Consider the following 27,030-nt stretch of genomic DNA (forward strand, 5'->3'; position numbering starts at 1 on the left):
CCAGAGGGGGAAGGAGTCCCCAGTAGGAGAACCAGTGGGTCAGGGGCCATCCAGAAGGGCTTTGTCTCCCAGGAGTGACCATGGTGACACCACTTATGTCCTGGGGGATCTTCGCGCACTGTCAGGTGGACAGGGGTCAGGGCAGCCGCGGGCCGTGGAGGGTGTTACGGTGGGGCAGGGAGGCGGGGAGGGGGAGGGGCAGGGTGGAGAGGGCTAAAAACCGGCACATGGATAATTACAGGTAAGTAAACAATTTAATTAATAAAACGAATTTCGTAGCGCGCACTGCATCGCATTTAGCGATGCAGTGCGCGCTAGGAAATTCGTTTTATTATGTAAATTGTTTACTTACCTGTAATTATCCATGTGCCGGTTTTTAGCCCTCTCCACCCTGCCCCTCCCTCTCCCCGCCTCCCTGCCCCACCATAACTCCCTCCACGGCCCGCGGCTGGGTCAGGGGATCTGCACCAGGCAGACTGTCACAGGACACATGAGTCATGTGTCACCCTCAGGGGGGTACTGTGTGAGTCCCCAGAAGTCCTGGCATGCCAGGCAAGTGCACAACCGAAGGTATTGGTCCCTGGGTTGGGAGACCAAGTTCAGGATCTGCCGGACCTGGAAGGGAGGACATCTGTAACCAGTGTCCTGACCAGTTTGGCTTCCGGGGGTATCCCTCCAGTAGGGAGGGTGCAGCGCTCTGGAAGGGGGTGCAGAGGGAGGGTGTCCTTGCCTCTGACCCCGGTGCAACCCGAGGGTTTAGACCCTAGGTTGGGATAATAGTTACTGGAGAGAGGTCCTGAACTGGTGGGTGAATAGTGCAGGACACCTGCCATGTGTTCCCTGATTATTCTAGAAGGGGTACCACTCCAGGTGGGAGGGTACAGAGCCCCAAGGAAGAGGACCGGGTGTGGGGAAGCCCACCCCAGCCTCCTGGCCAGCCGCCGGATACAGGTCCGGGACTGGTGGGTCAGTGCCAGGATGGCAGATCTGACCTGACAGGAGGGAGAGTGGACAAAGGGTGCCAAGCAACTGGGGCTACTGCCCCCCACCCTCTGACGCCAAAGGGGTTTGAGAGCCCTGAGAGGCATAAGGCCTGGATCTCATCCCTGACCACTGTCGGTGGCCATTGTGGCTTGCTGTCTGTCTGTTGGGACACACCTGTGAGCAAGTTAAGTTTAGGTGCTGCACAGATGGTGTCCACAGGTGAGGAGAAGGGGTCCACATGGATTGGCGTAGTGGACCTTGAGAGTATGGATAGAGTGATCCAACTGGGTTCAGGACGGCGTAGAACAGGAATAGTGCCCTGCTGTTTGGGCCAGTTTCCTTATTCTATTGCCTTAAGCAGGGAATCTCATTGAGGTATTGTTTGGTCTACCCTGGCTTTAGACTGGAAGGCAGTTGTGTTGCAAATGGCCCTTTTTGCAGGGCTATCCCCAAATTTGTTGCTTCTTCCTCCCTTGTTTTTCCTGACCTGTGGTTTTTAGCAATAGGACTCTGGGCACTTTACCACTGCTGACCAGTGCTAAAGTGCATATGCTCTCTGTGTAAATTGTTATTGTAATTGGTTATCCATGATTGGCATATTTGTATCACCAAGAAGTCCCTAATGGGGTATACGGCAATCAGTCAGTGTCAAAAGGGATGGTCTCACAGGTCAGTGTGTGGGCTGAGTTCTGGCTGTTTATGGGCAATGGTCTGCTGGGCCCGAATTTTACTGTTGATTTCCCAGCTATTTAAACAAACATTGCCTGCAGCAAGCTCAACCTAATGCAGTCTTTCATACCTTGCAAAACACTTATGCTTCGTGTCTTTACAAGTTCAAAACTGCCCCAAATTGCACACATGGGCCGATTTTTAGCTATCTACCTCACTAATGGGGCCACTTTTATTTTGGTGCAGGTGCCCGGTCATATTTTCTGTCCCAGTCTGACTCTCGCTTACATGTGTGGGGTACATGTGTTTGTGTGAAGGGGAGAAGTCTGATGTTTGCAAACAGGGTGACATGTGTTGGAAATCAAGAGCTGGTTGAAACATAGAGGTGTGCTGTTTATACCTGGCCTGACATTTGGATTCTCTGGACCAGGAAATCCTTACAACTGGTCAGGGTGCATCACGTAGAGAATGTGTGAGTAAGTTGAGACAGAGGCAGGTTCCAGGTCTGCCACCCGGCATACCCTTTGTTACCTCTATCCAGGCAAACTTGTTCTTCACCCTCTTTTACTGATCCTGAAATTTGTTCTTGATGTCCCTTGCAGGGTGTTCTTCAACACCCAAAGGATTCACCCTGTCGATGACCTCTTGTTACATGGCTGCCCTCTGATCTAATGAAGGTGTGGAGGCAAAGCATGCAGTTCCCTTTAGTGGTGTTCTGCATGGTTTCCAATAATTTCAGTCTCTTCCTGAGTGATGTTGCTCTTCCTCTTGAGTGGTTTAGTCTGTACCATGGTTGATGTTGCAAAAGCGGCGATAATTTTATATCACCTTGTTGAAGATATGCCCCTGAATCTTTCAGGAATGACAACATTTGAAGACATTACACCACCTTTGAAATCCCTCCATAGGCTACCAGTGGAACATATGGTTTAATGATACTTCTATGAGGTGCTTCTCCAAATGGTTTACCTCATGCCTCTCAAGCACAAGCCCAATAGCAGCACCCCATTGCCATTTTGCCTCACTCTCATTCAGATGCACATATTTTTCGGGAAGGTGAAGTCTTCTTACTCTGGAGCTCTCCTGATTTGTTGCTTTACCGTGAGATGGACTTCAGAAAGTCCTGCAATCTCATGGAGATCTCGATTTTCCTGCAAGCTTCTGGTCTACATTGACTAAAATGATATCATAGGTTCCTACACCTTTTAGAACCACTATCCACTTTTAAGAACCACAAGCATTTGTGACCCACCTACCTTTAATGGACATCAGGAGGAGTGATTTTTTTAATATAACTAAAGCATCTTGTGGAAGCACACTGTCATTTACAGACAGCACATTTTCCATTGAAATGGACACTGACTTCGCCCAGACATACAGTTTTACTGATAAAACTGTATCGCATACAGCACTCAAAGGATAGTGGCTTTATTTGTTTTGATTCTATTAAAATCTTTTTATATCACACTTCAGCATTACAAAAAACATGTCCTTCATTTTTGCTTTCCGAACTGCCGAATGCACACAGGTCATTTACAGGTATTTGCATGTGGTTGTGTGTTTCATAATTCACGTTAAAAAGTCCTCTCACTTTGCACTCAGAGAAAGAAAGGTATACACCAATTTCCTGTTAAAAATATAAGCAGCAACTTGTCAGAAGAGCTATCCAGACCACTATAGCTGAAGCACCAGAAATGTGACAAAACAAACACAGAATTTAAAGGCATCTTTAGTTATTGCTCGGACTCCCAACCTCCCTCCACCCCCCACCAAAAATCAGCTAGGGCGAAACCAGTGGGTCACAACCCACAGTTTAGGAAATACTGCATTGGGGCATTGCGACTCAGCCTTCTTTCTCTCAACCCCCCACCCAAAATAATAATAATAATAATAACACACACACACTTGTTTAACTGGCACTATACAACAACTAAATAAAAACATTATTGGGGAAAATATACAGTACCTTTCTTTGAGACTGCTGGCTGGATCTGCGTTTAAAATAGCCTAAGTTGGATTACTTTAGACAGATTCAATGCAGCATTTACTAAACAGGAATTGGAGTGCTGTGACCACAAAGTAAGATTGATTGCTAGGGCTAGTTGTTACCTTTATAATCGAAGAGTGACACTATTTGAAATTGATCCAGCTCAGCAGTCACAGAAACCTCTCTCCTAGTTGCTGACAAAATACCTACAGAATCAGATATCATGGTAGAGGTATCGATATTACACCATCGGAGACCTGCCTAGATGCTATTGATATTACACTGATTATAAGGTAATACGTGCTCTTTAAAAAACAGTTCGAAATGTGACGTGGTATAACTTAGTAACATGTGGCTAGGCTTTGACCAAAGTCATTTAATGATGTTTTCTCAAAAATTGCTTTATGGTCAGTTAGACTGCTCTTTATGTCACACTCTTCCACTCCTTCTTGGCGCTATGTACACTATTTTGTTTGAAGACTGTCAGTTCGTCTTTTTTGATATAGCTTTATCTGAAAATTATGAAGCAGCACCTATTTGCAGTTTCGAGGCCGCATTAGTTGCTAAGTAGTGAAGTGCTGTGGTCATGGAGATGGTGAAGAGAGGCATGATATTTCGGCAATTGCATGATGGGTACTATCACTGGTACCATCTTGTACAAATTCAACAAAGACAATTTGGTACCTATGGTTGTCTTTCTTCTTTCTGGCTTTGGTTTGTATTTCCAAGCGCAAAAAAATTTGCAAGTAAAATATGGAGGTAGAATATTCAAAAATGTTCATCTTTATTTCCCGTGAGTCTATAAAGCAGTTTGTGGCATTGAGTAAGATCAGAATTTGGGGGCATATTACCAACAAGTAGCGATAATTATCGCTAAATAGGCTTAGCGACTATTTTTTTATCGCTGCCTATCGCTGGATATGTTAGCGGAGAAAACATTCTATTAGCAACGTTTTTCTCCATTGTGCTAAAATATCCAGCGATAGCGGCGAAATGCGTGAATATCGCTGAAAATACAGCGATATTCACGCATTAGCGACGAAATGCTCTTAGCCATGTTATCCACCTCCCATTGGATAACGTGGCTAAGAACTGGTCTGAGCAGGCGTTAGTTTTTGGCGATAGCGGGAATATTTCCATCGCAACGCCTGCCTTGACTAATAGGCGATAGCGACGTTAGCGACTGCTTTCAGTCGCTAACAGGTTGGGTACGCCCACTTTGCATGTCATTAGCGATAAATATCGCTGACATGCAAAGCGGGCTCCAAACCGCTCGCTATCGCCTTAAACCTGTCGCTAACATTAGTTAGCGACAGCTTGCTAATAGAGCGATAGGATTATCGCCGCTTAGCGGCCGAAAACGGCCACTAAACCGTCGATAATTGCCTATCGCCACCCATGGTAATATGCCCCTTGGAGTCTGAATTAGAGCAGAGCCGTGTGAGCAGATTTATCGCTGGTGTTTCTGGTGTCATGATCAGGGTCGGCCTGGGGCTCCAATATTCCGGGGGGGGGGGGGGGGGGGTTTGCAGAATGGAGCTGCCTGACTTAATGTCATGCAAACAGCAGTTCGTCCATCCCCCTTGGTATAAATCGAGCCCCATTAAAGATTTTGTAATCATTCTTTTATGTAGCTCAGTGCAGTAGTTTGCACCCCACCAACCTCCTGTCCTCCTCCCATCTTTCTCACACCTCCTGCCATCACACTGCAATGGCCACCCCACATTTTCTTTCTGCACAAGGCGCTGTTCCAGTCAGTCAGATATAGGGCCTGCCCTGGTCATGATGCCCTATTTACAGTGAGGGCGATGGCCAACATCCTGCTGGTAGAACCGCCTTTGGCTCTTCCGCCACCAAAGTGCAGGCTTTCACTACTAAAAACAGTGACAGGCAATCCCCCAATTTAGAGTGGCTGGTTGTCTACCCTGACCCTGCAGTTATACCTGAGAGAAAGACTGTCATGGAAAGGTGACAGAGCAACAAGAAGCACTTTCACTTCATTTGTTTTGTAGTTATACAAAAATAATAGAGGAGCAATGCACATCACAAGGTCTTGCTTTTGGAAAATGTTCCTGATGGGTGGTGCGCTTTGAGTGTAAAACTTGTATTGCACGCTTAGTGACGTTGCACACTGAAACTTACAACTATGAATTCACAGAATAACAACATTCTCAACACCATAGCTGATTACCTACCCTTGCACAGAAACCTCAACCGCATGATTAACTGCCACACAAATTAATTATGTTTTTATTATGTGAACATCTGCAGTAGGTTTTTCGCTTTATAAATGCTGTTTTAATGAGAAATGGCTCCCAGCCAGTGGCGGCTACCATAAATAAAGGGTGGCGGGTTAGGTTGGGTCACTCAGGAGGCGTCCCGTGGGGGGAATACAAATATGAAGAAAAAAAGCACATACCTTTTGCCCCTGTCCGTCTCCAGCGTCACGTCACACGCCTCTCCTTTTCGTGCCTGCTGGTCCCAGCAGCCCCTGGGACAATCCCCACACTGCAGAGCAGAGCAGGGATTGGTCTGAGCAGGCAGGAAAGATGCCCTGCTCAGACCAGGGAGTCTATGGCGTTTCTCCAGTCAAGCTGCTTAATGCAGCTGGGCTGGAGAAAACCGAAGTACGCATGTGTGTTTTGGTCAGCCTGAGATGGCCGGCCAAACGCACATGAGCACTTAGGGAGTGGAGTGCAAGTAGCACTCCTCCTTCCCATGCCTCGGCCGGCCTCTCCCAACACCGTTGGCTAAGAGCCTGCAATTGTAAAATAAAATGATGCAATGAGCCAGGCAGTCGACGATGCTTCTCTGCCACTGCGGAGTAGCCACCACTGCAGTGGCAGCTATTTAACGTTGTGTAGTAATTTTACGTAGGGGTGTTTATGCTGCATCCTTAGTGGAGAAGTGTGGCTCACTGGTTAGAAGTGGCAGACCCTGAAGCAGAGGTCGGCCCGGGACCAGGGTTCAATTCCCGTCGCGGCAGGGTCTTGGGTCAATGTCCGCGGACTCGATAATTCTCGCCTAGGTGCCTAAGCTAACCACGGGTCCCACTCTGCAACTCTGGGCAATAGCTTGCTTAAGCTCCACAACGGCCCTATCAGCGCCGGGGATGCCTGGCTTCACCTTGGGGGTGCCCAGGAGGGTCCATCTCACAGGGAAAGCCAGGACGGGTTCCCCAGCGGTATACAGCGCCAGGACACTCCGAGATGGAGTAACAGTGCGCTTTACAAGTATACATTTACATTTTATACTTTATACATCATACTCCAAAGTCGGAGAATAATGGGAGCAAAGAGGGAAGGGTAGTAAAGTCTTTCTTGTTGACCTGGATGGCATCATCTCTACATAAGGACATTTAAAATTTAACAACTTACATTTTATACTTTGGTTTATGTTTGAGTCACAATGATGATATTTACGCTGAAACTTGCCTTAAATGTTCTCGAGGCTCAATAAGCAAGGATTGGTAATTCCAATTGGTCTAGGATTCCCATGCTGTGATGACGATCTACTGGCTTTGCCAATGTAAAGGTTTTTAAAATGTGCAGCAATGGTAAAGCCAATAGAGGCAACTGGCCGTCTTAAAATTATTGAAACAATGGGGTAAAGGGGAAGGGAGGGGAAGCCTAATAGCCACCAGATGCCATAACCACATGAAAAATAAATCACAGATAATGAGGGAAAATTATCAAAATACAATTCAAAACACAAAGTATATGTACTTGCACAATTTTTAATTCACAATATACAACAGTTAATATATGGTAGCAATTTAAAAAAACATAAAAATGTACTTGGAAATGTACATGGGTGCACAGGAATAAATTTAAAAACACAAGAACACAGGTTGTCGACGCAGCGTTTCGGTATCTATGATTTTGACCTTCATCAGGACAGGGTTTCTTTGAAAGGAGAAGACAAGATCCTCTCTATTCGGAACTGTATAGGTGTTGTGACATCCAACCTTATGAGGGCACGTTCCCTTAGGTGATGTGGTAATTCTTTGCAGTTAATCTTCTTGGTGTATCCTTTGGTACTGATCACCAATGAGATGGTTCAGATGTGAACTCTGTGGAGACTACCTTCATAAATTGGATAGTCTCTGTGAGGGCCCTTCAATGAATTTAGTATTCCTGGTTTACGTGTGGATATTGAACGTCGCTCAGGTTGATCAAGGGGATCTCTTTGGAGGTTACTGTCATCTATTAGTAAAGCTCTGTGGGAGTCCTCTGGCGTCCTCTTATATCTTTAAGAAGCAAAAGTGGGAGAGTGCAGGTAGCCACCGATTATTCATTCATCCCTGGTCATTTCCCAGTGTCCATCATTTTCAATGTAATTCTTAAAAAAGTACGTAATATCACCAGGCTTCAAAATGTGCGTGGACGGAGAGATGCGAGGTAGCAGGGAGGCCGAAGCACATTTTGAAGCCTGGTGATATTACGTACCCAGCGCAGAGACATATCATTCCCCCGCAGTAAAGAATTATCTGCGGCTCGATATCAGACTCGGGACTACTTTTTTAAGAATTACATTGAAAATGATGGACACTGGGAAATGACCAGGGATGAATGAATAATCGGTGGCTACCTGCACTCTCCCACTTTTGCTTCTTAAAGATAAGAAACCTGAGCGACGTTCAATATCCACACGTAAACCAGGAATACTAAATTTATTTTTCATGTGGTTATGGCATCTGGTGGCTATTAGGCTTCCCCTCCCTTCCCCTTTACCCCATTGTCAATCTAACTGAGGAACCTCCCTCTCTGCCTTATCTATAGGCCCACTAGGGACTACTTGTCAGTTGCAACAATTGTTTCTCTCCTCGTCCCTTTACGGATTGTGAGGAGACCTCCCTTTTCATTTTATTAAAATTATTGAAAACATTGGTTTCTATACTTTCAAGATAGCAGCAATGCTATGAGGTGCAATGTGCATTGCATCATGAAATTGTGCCCCGCAACACTGTAACCATCTTTAAAGAAAAGAAAAAAATGTTGGGATAATTTGCAATTGGATATTACATTGTGTGACACACAACTTGCGTTGCATCCTCATGTTGTGTCATACAATCCGCCAGCCATTTTAAAAGACTAGAAAAACATGTTTTCCACAGTTTTAAGTATAAAAGTGCTGCAGTGACAAAATGTGTGTTGTGTCATCACATCACATATCCTAAAATCACGATCATTGGCATTGGCAAAGCCAGCAGCACTAGAGGGAGAGTGGAAGGTGGAAGGACAGAGATTGGGTGAGTAAATGAAGACCAAGGGAAAGCTCGAGCACACCATAAAGAAAAGGCAAGAAAAGGAAAAGACATCAGCCGCGGCCGGTGCAGATAAAATAAGTGGGGCGGGGTGATCCGGCACGTGCAAGGTAAGTAGTTAAAAAATATATATATTTTACCTCGTCGTCTATTGACTCCCCCTACACCCCTCTACCCCTCCACCCTGCCCCCAACGCCTCACCCCACCTCATCCTCCCACCGCCACCCTACCGATCTTACTTGCACCAGCCACTGCTGAAAGACGTTCTCTTATGGAGTGCTAGATAATATTGGAAAGTAAAAAAAGCCATTCCATGATGTCTGCAGTGGAAGGATACACCCTAGGTAAGGGTAACCAAGCTATGGTCCAATGGTGGGACAAGCACAGGATAGGGAAGAATACTTTCCTTCGGAAGCTGAAATTCACAAGAAATTCACCTAATTAAGAGCCAGAGCTAACCCGAAGCCCACTCTGTGTGTTATTGTTATTGTATGCAGTGTTGTCTGTGACAGACAGCTGAAGCTATCTGTAGTGAGAGGTCAAATAAGGAAACAAATCCGCAAATGTAGACATGTGTTTCTTTAAGTTGCAAGACATGCTAAATTTACTTTGCTCTATATAACAGTTTTCCAGATACCAGTGTTGCCATACCACTTATCTCAAAACCTCTTCAGTTTAGCTCATTCTGAGGTGCTGAACAACTGAGTTAACTGCAACACAAACACTCTTTTTAAGCTATAATATCTGGAAGTATAGCTACATTCAAGAAACTAATTTCCTCATGTTTTACTTTGGTTAGGTGCGTAATAAATTATGGTAAGCAATTAAAAAATAAAGAAAGAAACAGTGACATATTTTATTGTAAAGGTACAAACATTGGGCCTCATTTATGAGGTTTTGCATTAGGGCAGCGCCGTGTGCCTACCTGCTGCGCTGCCGTACGGCAAAAGAAAAGGGCAGGAATGCGCCGTACCTATCAGCTACGGCACAATGGGCTGCTATGTGCCACTGCAGGCACCTTTGCACCATGATGCTAGGGTGCATGCGTTGAAGGGATGAATATTTTTGTGCAGGAAGGGAAACCTTCCTGCACAAAAATAATCATCAGAGGCTTTCTCCTCCTTCTATGTGTGCTAAGAATGCAGCTCACATAGAAAACGGAAAAACAAGGAGAAATAAAGACATTTCTCCTCGCTTTGCCTCCCTTACACCTCCTCTGGAAAGGCGTATGCCTTTGGCGCTGCCTCAGATTCACGATTTCTCGTATATCTGGGGCAGTGTCAAAAAGACATGGATGATGCTGGGAAAGCCCACAGCAACAACCATTGCATGCTCTTTTAACGCAGAAAATCGCATTAAAGGGAACAATATTTATGAGGCAGCATTAAGCCCAAAAACGTGGCTTAGTGCTGCGTCTTAAATATGGAGCAGGCTCCTGCACCATGGAACGTCACAAAAAGTGAGGTTCCGGTGGTGCAAGAGCTCATAAATGAGGTTCAGTGTCCCTTAGAGGGTGCCACCCACTCATGTTAGGAAAACCACATAAAAGGCCCTGCCAAGAAACCCTCTCTTGGGGATCAATGTACTTTGCCTACATGTGCTGGTGGAATTTCCCCCAGCTGTTACAGACACTGGTGGATTTTACACCCCAGTTATTTTCTACCAAAGAAGCTTCTCCAATGGTGGATACATAAGTTTGGTGGAGAAAACAGTATAGTTCAATTTCCACACTTAAACTGGGTGAATCCAAGTATAAGCTATATGATTGTTCAACTGTCCCTATTAGAACACTAACCATAATATTGGCCCACATCATTTATTCAAAGGGCATTGACATCACAGCACAAGTACACTGATGAGGCACAGCAGTACATAGGACACAACAAAATGTCTGCAGCCTTTTCATAATACCCTAAATTTGGCAGATTGTGCTGCTATGGTAAAGGAATCAATTCTGCTGCATGGATGGTTGAAAAATTAACCACCCTAACATTGAAGTTCTTTTAAGCGAGCCCCACTCACTCTATTCTCTATTAATCCCACACAAAAACAATAATAAGTTACTAATACAAGATATTGACTAGACCAGTGGTTCCCAGCCTTCCGATTCCTGAGGACCCCCACTGAGTCTCTACTGGAAGCCAGAGACCCGCAAGCAATGTGTATGATTTCAATTTCAAACATTTAAACAGTGATTCACAAAAAAGACACAAACAAGTACACACCAAACAAATACTCAAATTATTAAAGATTTTATGATTTTATATTGAAAAAATATGCAAAAGGCTCTCCCTCCAAAGAAAATTTGGGAACAAATGGTGCATTCTACAACACATTTGTCATTATATATTAAATTGTATTAGCTTTTTAAAGCATAGTGAATGATGACCTGACTGTGCACCAGGATACAACAGTCTTTTTGGGGCTGTTCAATGATTACTTCACTATCACTCTCCAACAGTGCCTCGCATCTCTCCATAGCCCCTCTGTCACGTGTATTTCATTTGTTTTATAGCACCTCTTATATCAGTGTAGGGTATTGGAGCACTTTACTTTTCACACATACAGAGACAATGATTCATTCATGTGTAAATCAGTGTATAGATAATGTTACATAAGGCAAAGGGGACAACAAGGTGTGGGATTTACATGTCTTCCACAATTGTAGGCATTTTCTGAGAGTGCTTGGTCTGGAAAAGCACAAACTCAGGATTCAGAACATAACACAGTGGTTAGTGTTGACTTCAATAATAAGAATGTATCCTACCCAAACAAACCTTTTTTAGCAGCATCAGGATATTAAAAGACTGGAAAAAACATAACTTGCTAACTTGTATCATGGAGTTTGCTTGAAACTCTTTGATGGCTGTACATAGCTCAGTGTGCTAGATTACAACTGTAACTTAGAAACTGTACAGTAATAAGTGTGACAAAAGCAGTAACTGAGAGAGCTCAACAAATAGGAAACTGTTCTTTAAAATGCATGGGACACAATCTTTGCAGCAGACATATTAACCATCTGCGTTATCATAGATGAGTCAATGTTGCCACTAGATAAAACTCCCATCTCTCTCCAGCAGGTACATTAATCATCAGCGTTATCTTGACACTTTTATTGTGGCCCGAAAACTGCTTATACAAGGAACTTTGCATTGCTTTTAAAACTGCTGCCTTTGGACCCAGTGGGAGTGTGTCACGGACACCTGGGAGTCCGTCGACCACAGTTTGGGAATCCATGCCCTAGACAGGAAAATCCGGAAGGAGAGCTATAATAAAAGTAGCCAGAGTTGTAATATATTATTTTGCATACAATGGGTGTATGCTTCCATTTTGTACCAGCATTTGCACCAACAAATCAGTGCAAAAAAACCAAATATATCAAGTGACCAGTTCAAAAGTGAACTCTGGAATGGCTGACCAGTGTAACAATGATATTTTACACCTGTAGTTTGGTGCACATTTTAGTGCAGGTTTGTATTGTAGAGCTGTAATTTAATTCATGTAGTCTAGCCTTTTAAGAAATATGGTCTACATTTTCCAAGGGTTTTCTCAGGTGTAAATCATTTTTATATATGAGAAAGAAATGTATTAAGCAAGGGCCATAATTATGAATGTTTTGAGTCACCCTTGCACGACGTAAGGTAACGCAATGATGACACAAAACCTGAGATTTACCGAGCCATTCAAGGCTACCTTGTGTGACCCTGCAGTGTTTGGTAAATCTGGAGTGACATAAGGCAGCACAAGTCACTTCCTTGCATTACTCTGCCCCAGGGAGGCATTCTATGGGTGGAGCGTGGGTGTTCCCACACATCTATCCATGGATTTTGGCGCATTCCCAGATTTACTATGAGTGGTACACCTGGCAATGCATTAAAATGCTACACCTTCCCAGCTGAGACATAACAAGGATAAATATCGTTACTGCTCCGATTTTCTCCACAACCCTGCCTGCAATGCAGGCACCCTTCTCAAGGGTGCCTGCATTCGCGCTAGCCAGCCAAAAGGGGGCCCGGAGCAAGAAGAGCAGAGGAATGCACCATATCTTGATAGATATGGCACATTCCTGCCCACTCCTTTTCACCCAGTGCTGCGCAGCAAGGTGTCTTGTTGTATTGAGGTGCATGAACCATCTGCCTTTGCATGGTTTAGTAAATTTTAAAATAGATTTTGCTTCAGGCTGCATCAAAAATGTGACACAACCCAGATGCACAACATTAGTAAATCTGGGCGAAAGTATTTTTGATTCTTTGACACCACTTAATTTTTAAGCAACCGGGGTATGTCAACCCCCCGCTCATGGTCAACGGTGGTGATTTTGCCAATTTATAAAAAAGGTGCTAGGGATGATCCGGGCTGTTATCATCCAATTTCTTTGTTGGACTCTGCTGCAAAGATAATGGACAAAGTAATTTTAGATTGTTTCAGCTGTTGGTTGGAAGAAAAGGATGAGTTGTCCGACCTACAATTTGGTTTTCGCAAGGGCGGGGTACAGTGGAACAATGTATGAACCTACTCATGATCACTAGCAAATATACCCTAGCCAAAAAAGGGCGTATGATTTTGGCTTTTATGGATTTAACATCCGCTTTTGATAGGGTAAACAGGTCCAAGCTATGGCAAATGTTGCTTGAAATTGGGATGGATAGGAACTTAGTATGTTTTTTTAATTGGTCCCACCATAACCTGACTGCCTCAGTAAGGTATACTAAGAATGGCTCCCCAACTAAACCCTGGAATGTAAAAAGAGGAGTACAGAAAGGGTGCATCCTTGCACCAGTTTTATTGACACTTTATATAAATAAGCTGGGGGCAGTGCTATCAAACTTTAGACATCCCAAGAGTAGGTTCTAAATTAATTCCAGCACTTTTCTATGCAGATGATTTAATTTTACTTGCCAGGACTCCGATTGCTTTTAAATGTTTAGTTAACACTTTTATTGATTTTATGGTAGGTCTTGACCTTGCGGTCAATTTGACTAAATCTTATATAATGTCACTTGGTAATCTAAAAAGAGCAAAAAAAACCTTCCATGTAAAGGTGGAGTGCTAACTAATGTACCAACATACCCATATCTGGGTGACTCATTTGATGAAAATGGCTCCTGGGCGGCACAGCGTGCTGTAAAGAAAAACATTTTGACAAGAGCAGCTGGATCTTCACCGGATTTCGCAAGAAGATTAGGGAGCAAACCCATATCACCACTGCTGAAGATCTATAATGAGAAATGAGAAATGTGTCACAGTGGTTTGGGGTTACAAGGAATGCAATGAAGTTCAAGGAGTTGAAAACAAACACCAACGTAAACTCCTAGCTGTCCCTTCTAGCATTCCAGTACAAAAGGGGGTGGTGATGGACAGAGCATCTGAATCAATCAAACACTCACACCCTGTCAAAAGATCTGGGTTTAATCCATCACCGTTCTTTAACCCACTCTGCCACCCCAGTTCAGACATGGCTCTATGCAAATCAGTCTGACCCTGTGCCTCATGGGAACAGTCCAGCCCGAACTGCCAAGCCATGTCTTCCCTGGACCGGAAACAAGCTTCCGAGGACCGGTTTCTGGCATTCCAGCCGTCTTCAGCCCGGCTTGCTTGAATCCAGTGGCAAAGTGAGCAAGGGACTCACGTCTGAGCATACCCTGCCACACTTATGGCGGCCAAAAGCAGTACAAAAGGGGGTGGTGATGGACGGAGCATCTGAATCAATCAAACACTCACACCCAGTCAAAAGATCTGGGTTTAATCTGTGAGAAGTTGGCCTGATATGCAGTGCTCACTATTCTAGTGATCACTATGTATCAGTCCAAACAACCCTTATTGATGATTGGTTGTAAGTCAACCTTATAGACCAGCTATCCTAGTAGCATGGATACGAGCAGTCTAAGGCTAAGACTCTAGAGGGCGTGATAAGCCAGCTGTTTTACCATCACATTACCCCTTGAACACCAAGTGAAAGGACACCACACAAGTTATTATCAAAAATAAAGTATATTTATTTATAACAGGACTACCCTGGCTCTTTATGAGAAAGGGAGCTAAGCACACAACAAAACTCTTAAAGAATTACTGAAAGTCGCACAATTTACACAAATGCCCGAGGGGCACGAAAAACCATATACACAAGAAGTGGAATGCGAATTACTAGCAGGTAAGTAACTATTCTCATAGACTTTAGAATCGCTAGGCCTACAATACTAAACACTTAGATTAGGAGCAGGAGGCCTGTGGACGTCGTGTGCAGAGTGGGAACTCTCACGCGTAAGGCGAGAAAAAGTCTATGGAGGCTAGCAAAGACAAAGTTACTGTTCTCGGGCGAACCCGACTAGGTGGGTCGAAAACGGGAGTGGATCCGAACACTTAGGGTGTTGGACTATGCTGGAGCGCCGGGGTACTCAGTTTACCTAGCCCAGGGGCTGCGGCTGCATAGGGTTGAAGTTGCGTCGGAACCCCTCGTTGAAGAACCAGGAGCCTGAAGAAAAGAAGTTGCTGGCAGGCGGCCAGTGAAGAAGTTCGTGGAGATCCAAGCCTGGATCAGGGAAGAAGAAGACCTGTGAGCAGAGGGGACCAAGTTCTGAATCACTAGCCAGTGATTTAGGTGGGCACCAGGGTGGCACCGGACGAAGTCACCTCGACCAGGTGAGTGGGCGCTGCTGGGCTCTGCAGTCTCTCGGACCAGGAGGCGTTGTCGGCGACCAGGATGGAGGTGCGAGCTGTCCCACGAAGGTATCTGCTTCTGACATCGCTGGACCCAGGATTGGGCAACAAGTCTTGGCAAATGCAAGGCCCACGCGGTGGACCTAAAATGGCGTCTTGAGTGGACCAGGAGGGTCCAGGGTGCTCCTCTTTTGGAGGGGAGCAAGGGCTAGTCTGGAGCAACCAGACCAGCAGTATTTGTCGTCGTGGAGCGTCGTGAGAGGGCTACTAGCCAACGGGCAAGCAACCTGGACAACGCGGTGAGCAGCCAAGAGCAGAAGGGCCCCACGCAGATCTTGTGGATGCAGGGGGGCTGAACTTCGGTGCTGGAGCTGCTCAGGGTCGGGGCTTCTCTTACCCCAAAGCACTCGGTCGAGGGTCACTCGGTGGTCGTGCTGGACAAGCGTCGTGCAGTTCTGAAGATGGCTGGTCCCTCGAGGTCTCGTCGCACCCACGGATCACAGCTGGGCTGATGATGTAGGTTGAGGTCAGAGGTGCCAGGGAAGCCGGTTCTCGTCGTGCTGGAGCAGTCTTGATCCGAAGGAGAGACTGGCAACAAACCGCGATGCTTGGTTGATGCCTGCTGCTGCAGGGGACTACTCCTTAGTCACAAGGGAGAAAATCTTGAGAAGAGTCTTGAGTTCTTCGTGTAGAAGGTCGGTTCAGGATTCAAAGATTGATCTGATTTGGAAGGGGGCCTGCTCCTACCTTTATCCTGAAAAAGGGGGCTGGCACGCGACTAAGTCCTGCCCTATGGGTGGGACTAGGAGGGGGGTGGTTACACCCCTCTCCTTTGGCGGGCTTTCCCCAGCTCAGGGTCTGGTGTGCCCCTGGAACTGGTTCAAGCCGGCTTATGCACAGTGAGCACCGGGGTGCCACTTGCAGTCACCTTCCTCTAAAGCCCTGCCTACCTAGGATACACAAAATCCTGTCTGGGACGGTGCTGGCACCGCCCCTGACAGGAAACCCTTTGTCCTTGCCTCCTGCGCTGGGAGGACTCCCAGCAACAGGAGGGCAGACTTGTGTCTCGGTGGCAGCATCCATTTTGTGGAGCTAAGGCTCTGTCTGACTTTAACTGGGGTTACAGGTTACCAACATGTCGTGTCCCTCTAGAAGGGTGGAATGCTAACCCCGTCGCCAGAATTGGCGAGGGGTTTGTATTCCAATTCGTATGACACCTTACTCGACATGTTTTGATAAAGCGATACCAGAGTTGGCATATAACCGCGAGGATTATAATGCACTTAAGAGTATATGGTATGCGATATCATGGAAACGGCTAAGGGATAGATCCCGAAAGCCGCAGACAGGCTCAGCTCATGCCAGAGCACCATCTCACACGATTCCAAGCACTCTGCCTTCAGGATTGTCAAGGCCTGCCATAGGAGTGACTGATAGAAGATCTGTGTGTCCATTTAGGTTTAGATATAGGTATACTGTATCTAAAGCAAAGGGTGAGTACACCACTTTGCCCCAGCTGTCAAGCAGCCAGTTGTGTCAGATTTGGATGGCCAGCCAGGGGTGGCATAATACATGCTGCAGCCCCTGGTAGGCCCTGGGTACCCCTATGCCCTGGGTACCTAAGGTACACTGTACAGGGACTGATAAGGTGACTCAGTATCCAATTAGATATGTACCTAAGGTACATGGAATCCATTTTAACAGAGAGAGCAGTGGGCCTGGGGTCCTGAATAGCAGGGCCCCAGGTCAACTAAGTCAGAAAACCAGCAAAACACCAGGCAAAAAGTTGGGGGCAACCATAGTCAGGGATCTACCTTCCTACATAACCCCCCCCCCCCCCAAACGAAAGGAGGTAAGGCTATCCTTGACCAGGTAAGCCTGTATTGCCTAAGTGGCCATATAAGGAAGTACCAGCACTGGCATGGTTACCCCCTATCTCATGGTCCACTAAGCAATCCCTCACCCTAAGGGTATCTGAGGGTCTTCACCATAGGGAATCTCTACCTGTGGTGTGTTTTGGCAAAGTAAAAGACTGGTGCTGGGATGGAGTACTGAAGTGAGACTCCACTAATGTTGGGCTCAACTTCCTCCAATCACCATCTACCATGTGTGCCTTTCTTTCCAGGACTGAGTTGCTATGAGCTCTCAGGGTCAACCTCTGGCTACCTAAAGCTGGAGGCTGGGTCCCTCTGTTTGGCTTACTGGAGGGACAGGTCAGGTCTGGGGCCCTCAGGTCCCAAGTTGGCTGTGCCAAACAGTGTCCATCTGTGGGAGGTCCCTAACTAATTTTAAGGGGGATCCCTCAGGAGTTTGTTTTATTTTCACTTGGCTAGGACTACTAGCTTCAGTGCCCCTAATCTGCTGATTGGGGAATTCTTTTGGACAGGGGGCCCTTTGGGGTCCAACACTGGCCTCCCTGACCTCTACAGCCCTGGGCTGACTGAGGCTGGGTAGAGAGGGGCAGGTTACCTGCTCCAGATTGGGTCCCACCTTGGAAGGGTCCACTGACATCAGGGGTTCTGCCAGGCTAGGCCTGACTACCTCTGTGGCAGTTTCTTCACAAGGGGTCAGATCAGTTCCCTGAGGAGGCTGATCCTTTCCTAAAGTCTGGTGGGAGGGAGATTTCTCTTCCTCCTCAATGCTCTCTGTCTGAGTGGAGTGATCCATAGTTTCAGGCTTCACAACACTATTATCTGTCTTAGTTTGAGCTGTGGCCATCACAACTCTACCAACCTTTTCAGGAGGGGACTCAGTTTGGGTATGGGCTGTGACCATCACAGCCCTGCTAACCTTTTCTGGGAAGGAAGCTGTCTGAGATTGGGCTGTGACTGGCACAGCCCTCCTGACCTGTTCAGGGAGGACATCTTGGACTGGGGCTGTGGCTATCACTGCCCCACTAACCTTAACATGGAGGTTCACCATTTTCAAATGGGTTTCTTGCTCTACCTCAGCCCAGGCTGAGGTCTCTAAATCATTCCCCAGTAGGCAATCTACAGGCAAGTTGGATGACACTGCCACTCTCTTGGGGCCAGTGACACTTCCCCAGCTGAGATTTACCACTGCCTTGGGATGAGTTTTCTTCACTCCATCAATGTTTGTCACCTGGTATGTGGCACCAGGTAAAAGTTGCCTTGAGGGGACTAGACTCTCAGTCACCATGGTGATGCTAGCCCCAGTGTCTCTATAGGCCTCAACTTTCATTCCATTGATGAGGGGCTCTTGTCTGTATTTGCCCAAAGTGTTGGGACAAGTGGTGAAGTTGGCAAACCCCATGCCATTTTCACAGACAAGAGTATCTAAGTCAGGGAACCTGGTTAGGCCAGAGTCCCCAGGAACTCCCAAAGTAAATGCACCCAAATTCTTAGGGGCACTCCCACCACCTGGGTGATTACTACTAGTAGTAACAGGAGGTTTGGGAATGTTACTTGGGGGTATGTTCTCCTTATTGGGGTTCTTTGGACAACTGCTGTCAGTTTTCAAATGACCCACCTGTTTGCAGGGATAACAATAAGGTTTCTTCTGGTTATTGGAAGGATTCTGGGACCCACCCCCCTCAGAGGATTTTTGGGGCCCTGATGTGGTTTGATCTGGAGATTTATTCCCACCCTTCTCTTGAGGCTTGGTTGATTCCTTTTTCTGGTCACCACCTTGGTTATTGGGCCTAATCCTGGTTCTGACCCATTTGTCTGCCCTCTTACCCAATTCTTGTGGAGAGGTCAGATCAGAGTCTACCAGGTGCTGGTGTAATAACTGGTTCTGACAATTATTTAAGACTTGCTCTCTCATAATAAGATTATACAATCCTGTGAAGTCAGTAACCTTGCTACCCAGTAGCCAGCCTTCCAAAGCCTTAGTGGCACAATCAACGAAGTCAGACCAATCCTGAGACTGAGTTTTCTGGGTATCCCTGAACAGCAACCTGTACTGCTCAGTGGTTAAGCCAAACCCATCAACCAGTGTATTTTTCAGGACTTGGTAATTGTTAGCATCCTCAACTCTAGTAGTGAGGAGCTTATCTCTACCTTTGCCATCAAAGGAGAGCCACAGTATAGCTGCCCACTGACTCTGGGGAATGCACTGCACAGTGCAGGCCCTCTCCAAAGCAGCCATCCATTTCTGGATGTCATCCCCTTGTTTAAAGGGGGGCACTATCTTTGTCAGGTGTTTAGTATCTAAACCCTTCTCTTTATCTCTTGGGAGATTGCTGCCACCAGTGGGAACTATCCCACTCATCTGCTGCTCTCTAGCAAAGGCAAGCTTTTCTTTGGCCAGGGCAAGTTATTCCCTTTCAATCCTCAGAGTAGCCTGTCTCATTCTGGCTTCATGCTCTATTCTCTGAGGGGAAGTCAATCTCCTCTGGGGAGAGTTCCTTCTCCTCTGAGAAGAGGCATTAGAGTGCAGAGATCTATTGGAGTCCCTAGAAGGAGATCTATCTCTCCTAACTCCAATGTTAGGCCTGATTAGGGTCAGTACTGGGGGGGCCCCAGCTCCTTTCCCAAGCAGATCTAAGTTGGCCCTAGTAAGTCTGCTGACTAGTTCAGGCCTGTCTGCCTCATCCCCAGAGAGCTCCTCTTCTTCCTCCTCCTCAACTACTTTGTCAGTGTCAAGGAGGTCTGGATCACCAAGGTGTCCCTCTAAGGCTGGCATATTCCCATCTCCCTGGGATGCTTTCCTAGCATCATAAGTCTCTAAGAGACCTATCAGAAAGGGAATGGTGTGGTTAGACCCCTGTTTCAGTTTCCTGGAGGTACACACTTGTCTCATCTCCTGGAAACTGAGAGCTGCATATCTTGATTTGACCTGTGGAGGGTCAATAACCACAAGGGGGGTCTCAGTAGACTCTCCCTGGGTAGACATGCTTTTCTAGTGAGGTGTAAGTGGTGCACTTACCTACACTATATGTTTGCCTACTGATCCCTTGCTAGAGTTGTAGTTTAGGGTGTGCTAGGCCCTAGGAGCTACAACAGCTGGTTCAGTAGAACTCAGAGTATTCTAAGCTAAGTTATATGTACCTCAGTACTTATGTGATCTTTCAAATGATATTCTTAGGATATGTGTGGTAAAACAACAGCAAGCTCAAATCCCAACCGCTGCTCACCAATGTGAGAAGTTGGCCTGATATGCAGTGCTCACTATTCTAGTGATCACTATGTATCAGTCCAAACAACCCTTATTGATGATTGGTTGTAAGTCAACCTTATAGACCAGCTATCCTAGTAGCATGGATACGAGCAGTCTAAGGCTAAGACGCTAGAGGGCGTGTTAAGCCAGCTGTTTTACCATCACATTACCCCTTGAACACCAAGTGAAAGGACACCACACAAGTTGTTATCAAAAATAAAGTATATTTATTTATAACAGGACTACCCTGGCTCTTTATGAGACAGGGAGCTAAGCACACAACAAAACTCTTAAAGAATTACTGAAAGTCGCACAATTTACACAAATGCCCGAGGGGCACGAAAAACCATATACACAAGAAGTGGAATGCGAATTACTAGCAGGTAAGTAACTATTCTCATAGACTTTAGAATCGCTAGGCCTACAATACTAAACACTTAGATTAGGAGCAGGAGGCCTGTGGACGTCGTCTGCAGAGTGGGAACTCTCACGCGTAAGGCGGGAAAAAGTCTATGGAGGCTAGCAAAGACAAAGTTACTGTTCTCGGGCGAACCCGACTAGGTGGGTCGAAAACGGGAGTGGATCCGAACACTTAGGGTGTTGGACTATTCTGGAGCGCCGGGGTACTCAGTTTACCTAGCCCAGGGGCTGCGGCTGCATAGGGTTGAAGTTGCGTCGGAACCCCTCGTTGAAGAACCAGGAGCCTGAAGAAAAGAAGTTGCTGGCAGGCGGCCAGTGAAGAAGTTCGTGGAGATCCAAGCCTGGATCAGGGAAGAAGAAGACCTGTAAGCAGAGGGGACCAAGTTCTGAATCACTAGCCAGTGATTTATGTGGGCACCAGGGTGGCACCGGACGAAGTCACCTCGACCAGGTGAGTGGGCGCTGCTGGGCTCTGCAGTCTCTCGGACCAGGAGGCGTTGTCGGCGACCAGGATGGAGGTGTGAGCTGTCCCACGAAGGTATCTGCTTCTGACGTCGCTGGACCCAGGATTGGGCAACAAGTCTTGGCAAATGCAAGGCCCTCACGGTGGACCTAAAATGGCGTCTTGAGTGGACCAGGAGGGTCCAGGGTGCTCCTCTTTTGGAGGGGAGCAAGGGCTAGTCTGGAGCAACCAGACCAGCAGTATTTGTCGTCGTGGAGCGTCGTGAGAGGGACACTAGCCAACGGGCAAGCGACCTGGACAACGCGGTGAGCAGCCAAGAGCAGAAGGGCCCCACGCAGATCTCGTGGATGCAGGGGGGCTGAACTTCGGTGCTGGAGCTGCTCAGGGTCGGGGCTTCTCTTACCCCAAAGCACTCGGTCGAGGGTCACTCGGTGTTCGTGCTGGACAAGCGTCGTGCAGTTCTGAAGATGGCCGGTCCCTCGAGGTCTCGTCGCACCCACGGATCACAGCTGGGCTGATGATGTAGGTTGAGGTCAGAGGTGCCAGGGAAGCCGGTTCTCGTCGTGCTGGAGCAGTCTTGATCCGAAGGAGAGACTGGCAACAAACCGCGATGCTTGGTTGATGCCTGCTGCTGCAGGGTGACTACTCCTTAGTCACAAGGGAGAAAATCTTGAGAAGAGTCTTGAGTTCTTCGTGTAGAAGGTCGGTTCAGGATTCAGGGATTGATCTGATTTGGAAGGGGGCCTGCTCCTACCTTTATCCTGAAAAAGGGGGCTGGCACGCGACTAAGTCCTGCCCTATGGGTGGGACTAGGAGGGGGGTGGTTACACCCCTCTCCTTTGGCGGGCTTTCCCCAGCTCAGGGTCTGGTGTGCCCCTGGAACTGGTTCAAGCCGGCCTATGCACAGTGAGCACCGGGGTGCCACTTGCAGTCACCTTCCTCTAAAGCCCTGCCTACCTAGGATACACAAAATCCTGTCTGGGACGGTGCTGGCACCGCCCCTGACAGGAAACCCTTTGTCCTTGCCTCCTGCGCTGGGAGGACTCCCAGCAACAGGAGGGCAGACTTGTGTCTCGGTGGCAGCATCCATTTTGTGGAGCTAAGGCTCTGTCTGACTTTAACCGGGGTTACAGGTTACCAACATGTCGTGTCCTTCTAGAAGGGTGGAATGCTAACCCCTTCGCCAGAATTGGCGAGGGGTTAGTATTCCAATTCGTATGACACCTTACTCGACATGTTTTGATAAAGCGATACCAGAGTTGGCATATAACCGCGAGGATTATAATGCACTTAAGAGTATATGGTATGCGATATCATGGAAACGGCTAAGGGATAGATCCCGAAAGCCGCAGACAGGCTCAGCTCATGCCAGAGCACCATCTCACACGATTCCAAGCACTCTGCCTTCAGGATTGTCAAGGCCTGCCATAGGAGTGACTGATAGAAGATCTGTGTGTCCATTTAGGTTTAGATATAGGTATACTATATCTAAAGCAAAGGGTGAGTACACCACTTTGCCCCAGCTGTCAAGCAGCCAGTTGTGTCAGATTTGGATGGCCAGCCAGGGGTGGCATAATACATGCTGCAGCCCCTGGTAGGCCCTGGGTACCCCTATGCCCTGGGTACCTAAGGTACACTGTACAGGGACTGATAAGTTGACTCAGTATCCAATTAGATATGTACCTAAGGTACATGGAATCCATTTTAACAGAGAGAGCAGTGGGCCTGGGGTCCTGAATAGCAGGGCCCCAGGTCAACTAAGTCAGAAAACCAGCAAAACACCAGGCAAAAAGTTGGGGGCAACCATAGTCAGGGATCTACCTTCCTACATAATCCATCACCGTTCTTTAGCCCACTCTGCCACCCCAGTTCAGACATGGCTCTATGCAAATCAGTCTGACCCTGTGCCTCATGGGAACAGTCCAGCCCGAACTGCCAAGCCATGTCTTCCCTGGACCGGAAACAAGCTTCCGAGGACCGGTTTCTGGCTATCAGCCGTCATCAGCCTGGATAGCTTGACTCCAGTGGTGTGGAGAGCCTGGGACTCACGTCTGAGTATACCCACCACACTCGGGGTGAAAATTGCAAAAAACACAGTTGATGGACAGCATTCCAGCGTTCATGGTACATGAGGAATTTAGGCAGGGCTACATTACAGACAATATTGCTGAAGCACCCTTGATAGGGTGGCTAAAAATTTGGTCTAGAGATAAGCCAAACCTAAACCAAGATATTTTAAAGGACTGTATGATGTTAGACAGAGTTGCAGATATTCTCTGGTTAAAATATGTCTCCGAACAGCTTTCAGCTCTCAGGAAACCAGAGCTATTTAATCAACCAAGAAAACTGCACCTTAAAGATATGAAAGCTATAAAAGCACAAATTGTAACAAGGATGCAACTGGATAGGGATAGTAACTGAATTTAAGAAACCTACAAGTATACATGTTATGATTATATGCCCTGGAATGTTAAATCAGCATTTTAGTTTTTTTGTAAATAATCTGCATCATCATTTTCTTTTATCCAGATTCAGACTTAATTATAACCACTGGTCCCTAACTATACCTCAAGGCTTCCCAAAGTTATGCACCCTGCGACCATGTGCTTGCAATAATTTTTCTGACCAAGACCTGTTGCACTTTATGTTTTTTGTTGTTTTTTGGGTGTCTGGTTTACTGTTGGACATGGCTTGGCAGTTTGGGCTGGACTGTTCCCATGAGGCACAGGGTCAGACTGATTTGCATATGGCCATGTCTGAACTGGTGTGGCGGAGTGAGCTAAAGAATGATGATAGATATAACCCAGGTCAGTTGACTGGGTATGTGTGCTTGCAATGTTCAACACTCCGCGTAGTTCTGACAACCCTAAAGGGAGGGATGCAACCTAGTCACTGAAATAGGGTCAAAGGAGTCAGGGCTGCTATAGAAATTCTGTTAGTCCCTTTTATTGGAAGCATTTCTTCAAAAATCTTAATGTAGCACTGCCAATTGGTAGATGGGTGAAGTGAGAGCTAAGTGGGGATGCGGACTCTGTTGTTCAGAGTGCAATGGATCTTTCAGGTGAGAAGAGCCTTTGCCTCATTGTCTTCTTGGCTGTTCTTAACTAGGAGCAGAGAGTTCACATCCCTTTGTGCCTCTGTTTTGAGTGCTCCAGGCTCTGGACTACCCTGCTGTAAGATGCATCATTCTGCACAAATACCGTGTCTTCAGAACAACTTAGATAGACACTTGAAAAGGTAAGCCACTGCAAACCAATTCTGCATACAACAACAAATTCCTGATATATGTGCAAAGTTACAGAGAAAGGGCAGCTTCTTTCAGACGGCCTCCTCCTAAACCATGCTATTCAGAAGACTGTAATTTCTATAGCACACAGTCTGTCATTTGTGATACAGCATTGTCTGGGCCCACCTCCTTACAATTGATCCTCTGATGGACCTTTCCTGTGAGTCTCTAAACGAGTTTGTGGCATTGAGTAGGAGCAGAATTTGGAGTTTGATTTAGAGCAGAGCGGCATGAGCAGATTGGTCGTTGGTGCTTCTGGTGTCATGATCAGGGTCGGCCAGGGGCATGGGCGAGCTGGGCCCAGGCCTGGGGCTCCAATATTCAGGGGGGTGCGGGTGCAGCATGGAGCTGCCTGACTTAATGTCATGCAAACAGCAGCTCGTCGATCCCCCTTGGTATCAATCGAGTCCCATTAAAGATTTTGTAATCATTCTTTCGTGTTTGCACCCCATCAACCCTCTGTCCTCCTCCCATCTTCCTCACACCTCCTGCCATCACACCACAATGTCCCACCCCAACCCCACAAAAAAACACCACATTTTCTTTCTGCCCAGGGCGCTATTCCAGTCAGTCTGATATAGGGCCTGCCCTGGTCATGATGCCCTATTTACAGTGAGGGCGATGGCCAACGTCCTGCTGGTAGGACCGCCTTTGGCTCTTCCGCCACCAAAGTGCAGGCTTTTGCTACTAAAAACAGTGACAGGCAATCCCCCAATTTAGAGTGGCTGATTGTCTACCATGACTCCGCAGTTACCTGAGAGAAAGGTGACAGAGCGACAAGAAGCCCTTTTACTTCATTTGTTTGGTAGTTATACAAAAATAATAGAGGAGGAATGCACATCACAAGGTGTTGCTTTTGGAACATGCTCCTGATGGACGGTGCGCTTCGAGGGTAAAACTTGTATTGCACGCTTAGTGACGTTGGGCACTGAAACTTACAACTATGAATTCACCGAATAACAACATTCTCAACACCACAGCTGATTACCTACCCTTGCACAGAAACCTCAACAGCATGATTAACTGCCACACAAATTAATTATGTTTTTATTATGTGAACATCTGCAGTAGATTTTTTGCTTTATAAATGCTGTTTTAATGAGAAATGGCTGCCAGCCAGTGGCGGCTACCATAAATAAAGGGTGATAGGTTAGGTGGGGTCACTCAGGAGGCGTCCCGTGGGGGTGGGGGGAATACAAATATGAAAAAAAACACATACCTTTTGCCGCCGTCCGTCTCCAGCATCACGTCACACCGCCTCTCCTCTTCATGCCTGCTGGTCCCAGCCACCCCAGGGACAGACTCCCTGTCCAATCCCCACACTGTAGAGCAGAGCAGGGATTGGTCTGAGCAGGCAGGAAAGATGCCCTGCTCAGACCAGTGAGTCTATGGTGTTTCTCCAGCCCGGCTGCTCAATGCAGCTAGGCTGGAGAAAACCGAAGTACGCATGTGTGTTTTGGTCGGCTTGAGATGGCCGGCCAAACACACATGAGCACTTAGGGAGTGGAGTGCACATAGCACTGCTCCTCCCATGCCTCGTCCCGCCCCTCCCAACACCGTTGGCTAAGAGCCTGCAAATGTAAAATAAAATGATGCAAAAACATCGTTTTAACTTACATTTGCTGTCTCTGAGCCAGACAGTCGACGCCGCTGCTCTGCCGCTGCGGAGTAGCCACCACTGCAGTGGCAGCTATTTAACGTTGTGCAGTAATTTCACGTAGGGATGTTTATGCTGCATCCTTATACTTTATACATCATACTCCAAAGTCGGATAATAATGGGAGCAAAGAGGGAAGGGTAGTAAAGGCTTTCTTGTTGACCTGGATGGCATCAACTCTACATAAGGATATTTAAAATTTAACAACTCACATTTTATTCTTTGGTTTATTTTTGAGTCACAATGATGATATTTATGCTGAAACTTGCCTTAATTGTTCTCGAGGCTCTATAGGCAAGGATTGGATTGGTAATTCCAATTGGTCTAGGATTCCCATGCTGTGAAGACGATCTACTGGCTTTGCCAAAGTCAAAGGCTTTTAAAATGTGCAGCAATGGAAAAACCAATAGTGGCAACTGGACGTCTTAAAATTATTGAAAACATTGGTTTCTATACTTTCAAGATAGCTGCAATGCTACGAGGAGCAATGTGCACTGTATCATGAAATTGTACCCAGCA

Source organism: Lissotriton helveticus, chromosome 6 (assembly GCF_964261635.1).
Source record: "Lissotriton helveticus chromosome 6, aLisHel1.1, whole genome shotgun sequence".
Lineage (NCBI taxonomy): Eukaryota > Metazoa > Chordata > Amphibia > Caudata > Salamandridae > Lissotriton > Lissotriton helveticus.